At 36.0% G+C, this 14,144-nt stretch overlaps 1 long non-coding RNA gene across 1 annotated transcript in view; it reads right to left on the bottom strand.

The window, feature by feature from the left end:
- LOC137615774 (uncharacterized) overlaps window positions 1–13,242 on the bottom strand; it is a 38,107-nt gene extending 24,865 nt beyond the window's left edge. Inside the window, exon 1 of the long non-coding RNA XR_011039257.1 lies at window positions 13,116–13,242. This is a non-coding gene — a long non-coding RNA (uncharacterized lncRNA). The remainder of the gene's footprint in view (window positions 1–13,115) is intronic.
- Between the last annotated feature and the right edge of the window lie 902 nt (window positions 13,243–14,144).

The raw sequence follows: 14,144 nt of genomic DNA, 5'->3' as shown, positions 1-14,144 counted from the left end.
GTAGTCTTCCTACTATATCAAAATATAGAGTTTCCTGATCAGGGAGACTCAAGGATAAAGGTTCTACCCTTTAAGGGTTAGGAGTGTATTACTCTTGCCTTGAAGTGTTTAATATTGTAGGGTAATCCTAATACTGATTCTAATCAGGATATTGAAGAAATCATATTCATTCAACATAGGATTGGGCTCAGCAAATGCCTGTGTTGGATATCCAAAATATATTGGAAATAACTACTAGTATAGAATATATAGTAGTTTTCTATCTGCAGTATAATCTATACAGCAGATATACTGGCTACCTGTATAACATATACAATAGTTCAGCCGGCATGTTGCCGGCATAGCTAGGTCTTGGCGGCATACCCGGCATGCTAGCTAGAGAGAGAGAGAGAGATAGATAGCATGGAAAAAAGGCTACTCCTTACTGTGAATGTATACAGTAATTAAGGATGTAAAAGTCTAATTTGACTGCCTTTCTCCAGAAAGAAGGTTCTAATAGAAGGGGAGAATGTACCATTCAGGCTTCCATGCAGCTACAGTACTATTGCCGGCAAGTTACCGCCGATACACTGCCAGCCGGCAAGCCTCCAGCAGTACCAGTACAGTCGGCGTGCTGCCAACTGAGTCAGCACTATCTTTGCCGGCCTGGCCGGCAGTACCCCGGCAACAGAACCTGTACCAGCAGTCCAAGGGAGGATTGAAGAACCTTGGGGACAGAAGGGACTTCCCACTCACGGCCATCATGGCCGCCGGCAGCCGGCTGCCGCCGGCTGGGCCTAGCAGTTGCCGACAGTCTCCAGTTGTCGGCAGCCATCTTGGCTGCCGGCAGTCAACAGCTAACGGCAGGGACCATAGCAGCCGGCAGATGATGTGGTTGGCGGCAGTATGCCCTGCTGTCAGCCAAAGTCATGGCTAGAGAGGGAGTGTGGCTGGCTCCAGCAACCTACCGGCAATGGTAAGGTTGCAAGATGCCGGCCTAAAGAAAGACAATGGCTCAGCCATCAAAAGTGGACAGAGGGGTAGGGAACAGGGTCCTGTAACGAGTGTGAAACGAACTGGCAAAATTGTCAGTCCTACCACCTGTTAAAAGAAACTCTGTTTCAGTATCGGCAGAATCCTAGGTGACGGAAGAGACTCGGTTCTCCATCCCAGAGATTGCCGACACAGTTAAGGGGATGGCGGCACTGCCGCCTCCTCTCAACAAATAAGAAACAGAGTTCCAGTGCCACGTTATCCTAGGCTAAAGAATATCACTCTTCAGCCCAGAGTACTGTGGCACAGGACTAGTCTTTTAGTCGCAAGGAAAAGATGGTACCCTACCATAACTTCGAGTGCAGCTAATGAGGACTAACCTCCATTGCCGGCCACCTAGCCGGCAGGGGAATGATGGTATCCTACAACCCATTCGCCCTGCCGGCAGGTCGCCGACATAAGACTAAATACTCTGAGATTCTGACTAAATCCCAAAACCTGCTGGTATACCACAACCAACAGTTAAGGGAAGAGGCAGGATAAACCCTAAGTTAGCCATGTCTGAATAAAATTCAAGGCATGGCTATTAGGGTTGTAGCCTGAGGCTACACTCAGAGGGAAAGAAATTACCCTTAAATCTCGGAAGAGACGTGTAATGTTTCATAACATTCTAGGAGGTATCAGTCTCCACTGAAGGAAAACAATACACGGGGGTAACCGGGGAATGTCTGAACGTATAGTAAAACGTCTAGGTTAGGTTACCTAGGCTAGACGAGATCTCGGTTACCTAAATCACCGAAACTCTAACTATACGATCGACAGAGTAAAAGGAAAAATTTATGCACATTATCAAATCTTTACAAGAATAGCTAAATAATTGAAATAACTAAATAAGGCTATTTAAAACTGGAAGTCGTTCTGCTATCTAAATAACACATGCCTAACGAACGATGGCGCCCATGGCGCCTCCAGTAACTGGCCTAGCTCTTAGGCACAATAAAATACTCTAATTTCATTGTGAAACAGGAGCTAAAATATACTCTCAGTAAAGACCCGATACTCAACTTTCCAGAGGCGGAAGAAAATGGAGAAAGCATAATTATAATCCTGTAAAACGATCGAAAAGTTAGATCACCAGGGAATACCACCGAGCGAAATCGCTACAAAAAAAAGGAATGTCCGCCATCGTGGGAATGGCGCTGTTATCATACTCAATAGTAGGACGAGAACGGGGTAGCCTTGCTACGGCTCCCTTTTATTTTGCCACACCTCCTCGAAGCGTAAATGCTATTAGGGGTGCAGATTGCTATGAGGCGTGTCAAGAATACGTCCCTGATATTATGCGATATCCTTGAGAGAAAATTTAAGGATATTTGTGCCAGGAGTTAGAATTCTGGATACCTAAAGGTAAAATTCTCTGGGAATATCACTGTAGTGCATATATCCCTTAGGAATCTACTTTAAGGGGAACTTCCATCAGCACGACATGGCCTGAGCCCAAAAAAACCATCGACCTTGTTGTGGTAGCCTATTGGTAACGTTCCCTCCTAGCGTTCTGTTGGAATGGGGTTCGAGCTATGCTCAAGCTCGATATTTTCTTATAGTGACTGCAACCTTACCATCCTTCTGAGTGAAGGATGCGTGATTTGGAAAGCCTACAGGTCTACCTACTGAGTCATCAGCAGCAATTGCCTGGTCCTCCCTGGTCCCAGCTTGGGTAGAGGGAGGTTTAGGTGTTTATTGTGTGTACGTATATGATCAGTCTCTAAGGAATTGTCACTGTCAGTCATGAGACCTTTAAACCTTAAACAGGTCTCGAACGTCCGTCCAGCAAATTATGAGGTGGGACGTTTCCAATCCACAACTTTACATAAACCAGCATTTAAAGGACATAGGTCTGTCATTTTATGGATTACTGGAATCTTAACTAACTTACCTATTAATACATGTTACCACATCGGCCGCTACAAACGTAGATTACTTATAAACAGTCTAAAAAGGAACTATTTATCGTCCTGGATAATTAAATTACTCAATATATGATTTAACAATTACCTTTACATTTACGTAACACTGAAGACGTGTTTACCCGCCTTCCCAACTAGAGCAAAACTGCGGGTAACAACCTTTGCTTTGACAGACTTGAAAAACAAATTTAGAACCCATAGCCCTTCAGGTAAGCGTTATGCCTTAAATAATGAGTTACCTACTGTTGTCTGTAGACCGAAATTTAAATAATTTAATTAGGATCTTATTCAGATTTGATCAGCGATGGTATCTTAGAAAAAACTCGTATTCTCTAATAGATTTTTGGACTGAATAATCGTCCAGCATTTTTGAAATTTTGGTAATTATTTTCTTCAGAGAGAGAGAGAGAGAGAGAGAGAGAGAGAGAGAGAGAGAGATTTAATCTGCTAAGCGAAAATTCCAAACATATTGCTTCACATCGAATGGTAGGAGAGAGAGAGAGAGAGAGAGAGAGAGAGAGAGAGAGAGAGAGATTTAATCTGCTAAGCAAATATTCCAAGCCTATCACTGCTTTACATTGAACGGCCACGTTCCCAACCATAGGAAAACAATCGTAAAACAGCCAACGCAAATGCGATAGAGTAGTCACGTTCATTGGTTAGAAGAAATTTGGTTTTCAGTGGATAATCTAAAATTAACTAGTTATTAGTATAGCCGTTTCATACCCTGATACAAAAATTAGTTTGGATCTTTAAATTTGGGCTTAGAGCTTGCATGACCATTCTGTGCACGAGAGAGAGAGAGAGAGAGAGAGACTCATTAAAAAGGCATTGAGTTTGTAACATTGACATGAGAGAGAGAGAGAGAGAGAGAGAGAGAGAGAGATTAAAGAGGCATTGAGTTCGTAGCATTGGTATGAGAGAGAGAGAGAGAGAGAGAGAGAGAATTAAAAAGGCATTGAGTTCGTAGCACTGGTATGAGAGAGAGAGAGAGAGAGAGAGAGAGAGAGAGAGAGACTCATTAAAAAGGCATTGAGTTCGTAGCATTGATATGAGAGAGAGAGAGAGAGAGAGAGAGAGAGAGAGAGACTCATTAAAAAGGCATTGAGTTCGTAGCATTGATATGAGAGAGAGAGAGAGAGAGAGAGAGAGAGAGAGAGAGAGAGAGAGATATGTAGGTCGATAGACATTACAAAAACATGTATGTATCCCATATGGTGTGCGAATAATTCATTTCGTCAAAGAACGACTCGGTCCACACGCCTGCCAACCGCACCACCACATCACCTCTCTGAAAACTTAAATTACCCTAAAAATTTCTCACAAATCCTCAAATGCAACTTCGTATAACCAACATCGGCTTGGGCTGTATTGGCTAGAACAGGTGACAACCTGGCAACTGGCCCCTCAAAACTAACTAGTCCTGCGAATGTGGAGAAAATACCCAAACCATCAATTTGATTCTCCGATCACGACCACTGTCTCAATTTGGACAACCCGAAGATAATGTCAATAAAAGAACGCTTCAAATGATTGGCTGATTGGTGTGATAAGCTATGAATGAATTAACATCGGTTAGAAGTATTGAATTAAAAGCTCAAGATAGGGACGACTGGCGAAATCTAACCGAGGCCCTTTGCGTCAATAGGCGTAGATGATGATGATGATGATGATGAATAAAAAAACAAAAACAACATTGGTTGTGCGCTTAAAGATTGATTGACAATTCTAGTTGACCAAAAAATAGTGACAATCAAGGACCAAGTTAATTACCAGAAATACCACAATTAACGAAAAGGAATTGGAGTTGCTAGAAATTTCAATTGTATATGATTTCTGAAGGGGCTTCTCCATAGTTTGAATGTCGAATGAACGCTTTGATGTGGTTAATAAATACTGTCTAGCTTGGATTTCTTCAACTTTGATATTTAGCATTGCATTAATAAATCAAACCATTGGTCTTTAGTCTTGGGTAGTGCCATAGCCTCTGTACCATGGTCTTCCACTGTCTTTGGTTAGAGTTCTCTTGCTTGAGGGTACACTCAAGCACACTATTCTATCTAATTTTTTTTCCTCTTGTTTTGTTTAAGTTTTTATAGTTTATATAGGAAGTATTTATTTTAGTGTTGTTCCTGTTCTTGAAATATTTACTTTTTACTTCTTTCCTTTCCTTACTGGGCTATTTTCCCTGTTGGGGCCCCTGGGCTTATAGCATCCTGCTTTTCCAATTAGGGTTGTAGCATAGCAAATAATAATAATAATAATAATAATAATAATAATAATTAATATTCCTAAAATGGAGTAAATGTGATCATAAAAAAAATAAACACGTAAGATTCATCTATCACTTTACATAAAAGACACATTAAGTAGGCTGGCTGAGCATGCCGAAACTTATTTGCTATAGGCGAAATATGAGAGAGGGTGATAAGGCAAATACACTTTCATAACAATATTTGATCATTTGATATCAGTTCTCCCATTGCGTAAACAATTAACTTTATACAATAAAATACCCCTACTTACGAAAGTCGAATCTTACCACAGTACACAACCGGACAATGGCCATGCGTTGTGTCAGTTTCCAGTAAAAAGGGTCCCCCCCCCAAAAAAAAAAAATATCCCCAAATTGGCAAAGTAAGTTAAAGTAAATGGTCTCTATACTGTTAATAAACAGTATTATGATACGCCACCGTATATGGTAAAAACGTGGTAATAATAATAATGACATCACTATGATCAGCAAAGCTATACTAGTCAAAACCACAAATACTAGGATGGTTTGCTGTTTAATAAATTAAACATCTCAAATACTTCCTTGAGTTCTTTAGTCTTATTATCAATTTCATCATCTACCCAACAATTAAAGTCTCCACCAATTAATGTATTTATAATATAGTCCACCACACCCACAAGATTACTAAATTCTTCAATGAATTTCCTCTTATTACTCCCTGGTGGTCTATACAATGGTATTATATTCAATACCTTACTGTTTCTTGTCAGTTTTAAATCGATATATTCAAACGTTTCAAATACTATTTCATTCATGATAGAAACCCTAGAGAAGGTTTTCGACACAAAGACACCCACTCCTCCTCCAGTTTTATCCTTTCTTGGTACGTGGTAGAAATCGTGAGTACACGGCGTCATCTCCTGAATCTTTGAGTTATCACTAATATTTCCCTGCAACCAAGTTTCAGTTAATAAGCATAAATCTAATTCCATTTCATTAATAAGATTTCTAATCTTTATGGTTTTATTCCCCACCGATTGAATATTTATCAGACCACACTTAACCAATGAGCTAGACTCCATGATCAGTTCTATTTTTTATCCTGGTAAGCTCCTCCTTGCATACTTTACAGTTTTCGTCATATGTCTTATGATTCGTATCACTGTAATTCCTCATTGAGCAGTTATGACACTTTATCGCATTTACACTACAATCCGTGGTTCGGTGTTCCTGACTACACTTGGCACATACCCGAGTCTTGCTACAACTATCGGCAGTATGACCAAATTCCTCGCATTTATAACACTGAAATACGTTGCAGGAATCAAATTTTGCAGCATCCTCCAAGCATGGTATATACTCTATCGTCCCTTTTACGGAAAACTTTCCTGATAGTTGGACTACACTTTATAATGACATGAGATTTACTGCTTTGTCTTGATTTAAACTTCCTGATCAATTTAAAGTCCTCTTCGTTTTCACACATTCAACCATTCATTCTTCTCCTTTATACTGGCAATTATATCTTCATTTTCATCAATATTGCAGACCTTGATCTTCGGTTTAAATAGATCCTTTTTATCTACTTCTACCTTAATGTCATTTTTGACCTCTTTTAAGTTATTTTTAGCCTTTTCTAACCCAGCTTTGCACGCAAAATTAACTACCAAGCGGCCTTGTTTACCAAATCGGTCACCAAATCCCAGGAAAACAGCTTATCAATTAAGCAAAATTCCTGTATGGGCTCCACTGTATGAGAAGCCATTTACTGTCGCTGGATAAATACATTCTCACCACTCACAAATAGAAACAAAACATTACCCATACACATGATACATTAATATTAATGTTTAAGAACGTCATGATTATTGCCAGATGAGCAACTTATGCAAGAGTGTATGTCACTTAGAAACACAAGACGTAATTTTGAATATGATTCGAAATGTTAACTTTAAATCAAGATTACCACTGTTCAATATTTTTGAGTCGTTCTTTACCACAATTTCAAAAGTGAACAATCAATTAATCAAAATTTATAAAACCAAGTTAGATTCAAATCATGATTGTTCCACTCATTTTAACATGGTTAAAAAACAGAACTGATCCTTTATAACCACTACTAATCAAAATATTTATGCTGATGATTATTATTGAGCTAAAGTCACGCCTTCGATTCAAATTGCCTAATCCACAAAGTATTAAAGACAGGATCAACATTTCATGCTATCATGGGGATTACCAATAACTATTTTTTTCGTATTATCAATTATTATTGTTATTATTATTATTAATTACTAAGCTACAGGCCTTGTTGGAAAAGCAGGATGCTGTAAGCCCAAGGGGCTCCAACAGGGAAAATAGTCCAGTGACGAAAGGAAACAGGGAAAAAATAAAAGTATTTTAAGAACAGTAATAACATTAGAAGAAATATTTCCTAAAACTATAAAAGCTTTAATAAAGCAAGAGGAATAAGATAAAATAGTGAGCATGAGTGTACCCTCAAGCAAGAGAACTTTAACCTAAGAAAGTGGAAGACCATGGCACAGAGGCTATGGCACTATTAAAGTCCAGAGAACAATGATATTGTCGCAAATAAAGCTAATCATCATTTAGTAATAAAATTAATTAATGCAAATCAAATTCGGCTATTTACCTTGATACTATACGAAGACTTAGTATTAATTACTAAATAAGGCTTACCATTTTCAGATTAAAAACAGATTTTGTGGAAATTCACTGACAACGAAGAAGAAATATGCAGAAAACCAGGTCTGTCTGGTTGGTCGAAAAACAGGCAAGGAACCCCAACCCCCTTACAGTAAGAGTTAATTGGTCATTAACTAATGAGGCAATACGTCTGCTATTGGAATATGAGAAAAACAAGTTGCATACAAAAATCGTTTTTATAAAGGTTTTCCCAAGAATATTTTCAAAAAATCGAAATAAAAAAGCCGTGTTCCTACTTGGGTAATTTCCTGCTTTGATTTAAACTGAATTTCAATGCATCGGTGGTATAGAGTCCCTTAAAGATCAAAATTAAGCCATTATTCTATCAACCACTTCTGTGCAATTGCACGTGATGAGATGACATGAGGCTGACTTAGTCTAAACTTACAAATAATTTATATCTTGGGATACACTTCCGAATATTTAATATTGCAATGAATTTGAGAGAGAGAGAGAGAGAGAGAGAGAGAGAGAGAGAGAGAGAGAGAGAGATATCACTACTAAAAGTGATATATGGAGGAGGCAGATGGAATATCTGGGACATGTAATAAGAAGAGAAAAGGTCGAAATTTTGTGCCTTATGGGAAATATAGAAGGGGGATGAGCAAGAGGCCGGCAAATGAAACGGTTTTTGTACAGCTTACTGTAGGATTTAAGAAAGAAAGTAACAGCTGGAAAATTCTAAATTATACAGAAAGCTGATGACAAGACCAGGTGGAGGCAATTGACAGCCCACGTCGAGGACATGGCACCTAGATAGATATTTTCCAAATTAACCTTTATCTGGTGTGGGTCATTGATAGGCCTACAATCTGAATTTAGTAAGAAATTTTTGCTTACCGATTTTGATTCTGCAACCAACATATGAAAAATAATAGAATAATAATTGATATTTCAATGAAAATAAAATGGAAATAATTATAAAACGCAAGTAGTACCTCAGTTTTAAAACGAAAACATTAGAAGTTCACCTATTGGCCAAACTATACTGTATGCCATTTACAGTAACCAGACTTTGAACCACAAAAATAAACCTTATTATAAACAAGACAATTTATGTTTTAAGAAATGCTACGATTATTGAAAGATGGGCATTATATACATCTCAAGATTGCCTACATCACCTGGAAACGAACATGATTCTATATAGACAAATGCTTTAGAATTTAGTTCCTAAACAGCCAATTCAAATAAAGAGTAAAACTACTGCCCGGTGTCACAATTACCTACATTCTATAGCTGTGGAAGCGATGTTTATAAAAAACACTTTTGATTAGTTTTGTACCACATTGCCAAATGGAAGCATTCAATTCATTTAGTACCTCAGTATCTATGGATTGTTAAATTTGTACTTAGTTGGTTTATAATTATAACTTATACAACAACAACCTCAGCAGTTTCTAGTCCACCGCAGGACAAAGGCCTCAGCCATATCAATTCATGTCTAGGGTTTGTCCAGTCTTTTCATCACCACGCTGACCATTTATGGATTAGTGATGATTGGAGACTTTGGTCTGATCACTCACAGCAAACCAACCTAGTATGGGTGGCCCTGACTAGTACAGCTTTGCTCATCATGGCAATACGCAAACACTTCCACCACGTAAAGGTCTCCCCACTGATAAAATATCTCAACAAAGTCTATCTGGGTTAAAACTCTACAGAAGCACTGGCCTTTCATAACTGCCCTTAGAAAAGTCAAAATACTTTCTTTGTTCATTATCATAGACCAATTGAGACATATATCCTTACTTAGAAAATACCTTTATATCAATTAGCAAAATATTTATAAACTACCATTTCCCACAGTCACAAAATTGACAAATATCTAAACTAGTTAAAAAATGAAATGTAGTACACATATAAAGAGTTTATAGTCACGCCTTCGATGCAAGTTGCTTAGTCCACGAAGTATTAAGGACAGTATTGACGCTTTTTGCAATCTTGTTGATCACTAATAATTAATCTTATTTCATCAAAATGATATTGCCTTCAGAGATGTCCACATGAAACTATATATCATTTATTAATTAAAAAGTTAATACATTTAAATACCTTTACATTAAACTAAATAAGCAATCTTAATTCTAGATTAAAAACAACGAAGAACAGATCTGTTGAAAACCACTTTTGCCGGACTGGTCTAAAAACAGACCAAAACACCCCACCACCAATTGCAGTGATTGCTTAGTTATTGACTAACGAACCGAGTGAATGACAGAAAAATATTAATGATAGTTTAATATGAATTAAGTCTTATCAATAAATGCTCTCCCAAAAGTATTTTCTCAAATATATCAGAATTACACAAGAAATTCATCGCAACTTCTTACTATTCTGCAACCAACATAAGAAAACTGAAGGTAAATATCTCAAAGCAAAGAAAGAGGAAATAAATACTTATCCTAAATCGTGACCCGGTTTCAAAACGAAAGCATTTGATAATAAACATGAATTGTGTTATGCAAAATACCTTATAATATGTATACGATAAACTGACTTTGTTGTGTCAGGAAAACAGACCGTAAAGTAAATGTCAAGTAAAGTAAAGTTTATATATGGGCCTACTACATGGCAAGCTATTCACAGTAGCTGGTTAAACAGATTTATGCATTTCTTTAGGAAAAGCCGTGATTAATAACAACAACAACAACAACAACAACAACAACAACAACAATAATAATAATAATAATAATAATAATAATAATAATAATAATAATAATAATAAATAATAATTATGAACAAGTTGAGCAACTCATGATAATGATAATGATAATAATAATAATAATAATAATAATAATAATAATAATAATAATAATAACAATAATAATAATAATAATGAGCAAGTTGAGCAACTCATGATAATAATAATAATAATAATAATAATAATAATAATAATAATAATAATAATAATAATAATGAACAAGTTGAGCAACTCGTGCAAGACTGTCCATATCACCTAGAAACACAAGCATGATTGAACAAAAACGTATTTTCTAAAGTTTATAAATAGTGACTTTGAATCATTCTTTACCACAATTTAAGATGTAAACAATAAATTAAAATTAGATTAAAATTATGATTGTTGAAGCATCTCCACTCATTATAACATGGTTACAAAACAGAACTGATCCTTCATAACCACTACTAAAGTCAAAATATTTATGCTGGTAATTATTAAAGAATTAAAGAGTTAAAGTCACGCTATTGATTCAAATTGCCTAATCCACAAAGTATTGAAGACAGCATCGACATTTCATGCAATAATGGGGATTACCAATAACTATTCATTTCATATTATTATTATTATTATTATTATTATTATTATTATTACTATTATTATTATTGTTATTAATTGCTAAGCTACAGCCCTTGTTGGAAAAGCAGGATGCTGTAAGCCCAAGGGACTCCAACAGGGAAAATAGTTCAGTGAGGAAAGGAAACAGGGAAAAAATAAAAGTATTTTAAGAACAACATTTCCCAAATAAACTGCAAAAACCTTAACAAAACAAGAGGAAGAGAAATCAGATAAAATAGTGAGCATGAGTGTACCCTCAAGCAAGAGAACTCAAATTCAAGTCAGTGGAAGACCATGGTACAGAGGCTATGGCACTATCCAAGACCAGAGAACAATGATATTGTCACAAATAAAGCTGATCATCATTTAGTAACAAAATTAATTAATGCAAAACAAATTCACCTTTTTACCTAGAGACTAAAGGAAGACAATATTAATTACTGAATAAGGCTTCCCATTTCCAGATTAAAAACTGATTTTTTTTTTTTTTTGGAATTCACTGACAACGAGCAGACCCGTCCTCTTAAACGTAGAGCAAATATCCAGAAAACCACTTTGGTCTGGTTAGTCAAAAAACAGGCAAGGACAACCCACTTACGGTAAGAGTTTAGTCATTACCTAACGAGGTGATTATTGATGATAGTTTAATACCAAAAGTTTTAATAATGGTTCTCCAAACAAGATATTTTCTCGCAAAAAAAAAAACGAAATAAAAAGAGCCGTGTTTCTACTTGTGCTTTTATCACGGTTATTTTCTGCTTTCGTTTAACTTGGATTTCAATTTATTTGTGGGTTGTAGAGTCCCTTAAGACCAAAACTAAGCCTTTATTCTACCAAAGACTTCTGTGTAATTGCATGAGCTGAACAGACTCTTAGTGTCTGATGGAGGGCGAGAAATAAACCCCTAAAAGTAAAAGTGTATCTTGGGATACACTTCCGAATATTTAATATTGCAGTGGATTAGATGCTTATTTCCTTTCCGTATTTAGTTGAGAGAGAGAGAGAGAGAGAGAGAGAGAGAGAGAGAGAGAGAGAGAGAGAGAGAGAGAGAGAGAGAGAGAGTGAATCTGGGAGTAAGCTGATACTGCTAGTTGTCAAACTAATGTAAAGTGAGAAGTTGTTCTTAAAAAAATAACTGTAGCTTATACATTTGTCTCAAGGATTGACTATTTATATTAAAACGAATGATATATGGGTATTTGTACAGTATGTGTACACAGAGTTATAACAGAATTCTTTTTGTGTATTAATAAAATAATGATTGTGAGAATGTTGAGTTGTACACTGAATTATATTTTTGGTCAACTAACGCATAACTCTCCAACACATCACCGGAAACTCTCGGTTCCTAATTACACTTTTCAATGAAAATAATTTGCCCAAATTACACAGTTTCCACAATATCTATTCAACACCATCACATTCACAATTTTGAAATATGAAAAAATATCTAATAAAATTTCTTACCAGATTAAATTAAAACGTGATTAAAACAGTTGTGTATTTTATTAAATAAAATATTGAGCAGACTTTACGATACGACAATATTTCAATCCCCATTCATTTTTACAGTAACAACTACAATTAAAGGTGATTACAGTGTGCCTAATTGGAACTCGAACTCCACGGCTACAATTATACACCATCTTATCGTTAATTGACAAGTTAAAGCCACATCTGGAAACGATCTCATTTAATAACCACCACACGCTAAGGCAGCCATTTTGGGGAACGTCTTTTATAAAAAAAAATTCTTTGCCAATGAAAAACCCTTAAAGAAATTCGATGGTTTACTATTACACATGGAAACCTACAACACACATAATGTATTCGAATCTCCAGTATTTTGAGTAATACAACAACAGCAAAAACATAATAAAAAGAAATAAACCTTGTAAAGTGTCTCTCTCCTTACCCAGTAAATCCTTCATTGTTTGCAGGATCACAAGTTCAAAGACAAGACACACTTCCTTCTTTCTGTGTGTGTGTCTGGGACAGAAATGAGTTTTCTTCTATAGTTTGCACTGTCAGGGAGATCCCTAGAAGGTCCCTAAAGGTTCCCCAGACCGGAATGATTTTCATCAGGTAGCCTCTACCAAAACACTGAACCTGTAGCCTACTAAATACTGTACTATGTACTCTTGTATCGTCTATGATTATAATATATTCTGTAATTATCTTAGTTATGGTATTTGTGAAACCGCAAACAGTAAAATTTAGTTTTTGAGTAACGAACTCATGTTTTGATTTTATTTTGTGCTCTGAAAGATATAATAATCAAATTATAATTGTAATGAGTTTCATACCACAGGAAAACAGTAAAACGTAATTAAGTCATCATAAATCTTATTGAAGACAGAATTATTCATGAGTATTTACAGTAGAGTGTTTTTCAGTTACAAGACGTATGGGAATTCACGCACTTGATATGTCCCCAAACACCTCTAGAAATTCCCAGATTTGGGGACAAATTCTCAACAAGTTGTCCCCCTGGTCAAAGAATTGCTTCAACCAATCAGAGACCACCATAGTCTGCGTTCTATAGCCTTTCCATCAGCTAAAACTATAGTATTTTGCTTAGGATATATTAAAACATTCTTCCAATAGATTAATTTAATTACTATAAGAGTTCATAAGATATTTGTATAAATATAATTTAATATTTAATTGATATACAGTATACGAGTGAAATGTTTAAGCAAAGTACCCCTAGAGCAGCGGGGCTAAAGAAAAAGAAAACGGTACAGCTTTTTATTTAGAGAAAACGTTATTTAAGGGTAACTAAAGTATATTTAACTAACACGAAAAAAAACCATTTTCTTTTCTCGTTATAATGTGTTCTTAGAAAATTTATGAGTTAATACCTTTAGGAATATCATCTTCCATAATGTATATAATTGTAAGATATAATATTAGTAAGATCTACTTAGAAATTGTAAAACTA

This window comes from Palaemon carinicauda, chromosome 22, assembly GCF_036898095.1.
Source record: "Palaemon carinicauda isolate YSFRI2023 chromosome 22, ASM3689809v2, whole genome shotgun sequence".
In the NCBI taxonomy this organism is placed as follows: Eukaryota; Metazoa; Arthropoda; class Malacostraca; order Decapoda; family Palaemonidae; genus Palaemon; species Palaemon carinicauda.
The sequence above is the reverse complement of the archived record's forward strand: the minus strand, read 5'-3'. Positions and strand labels throughout refer to the sequence as shown.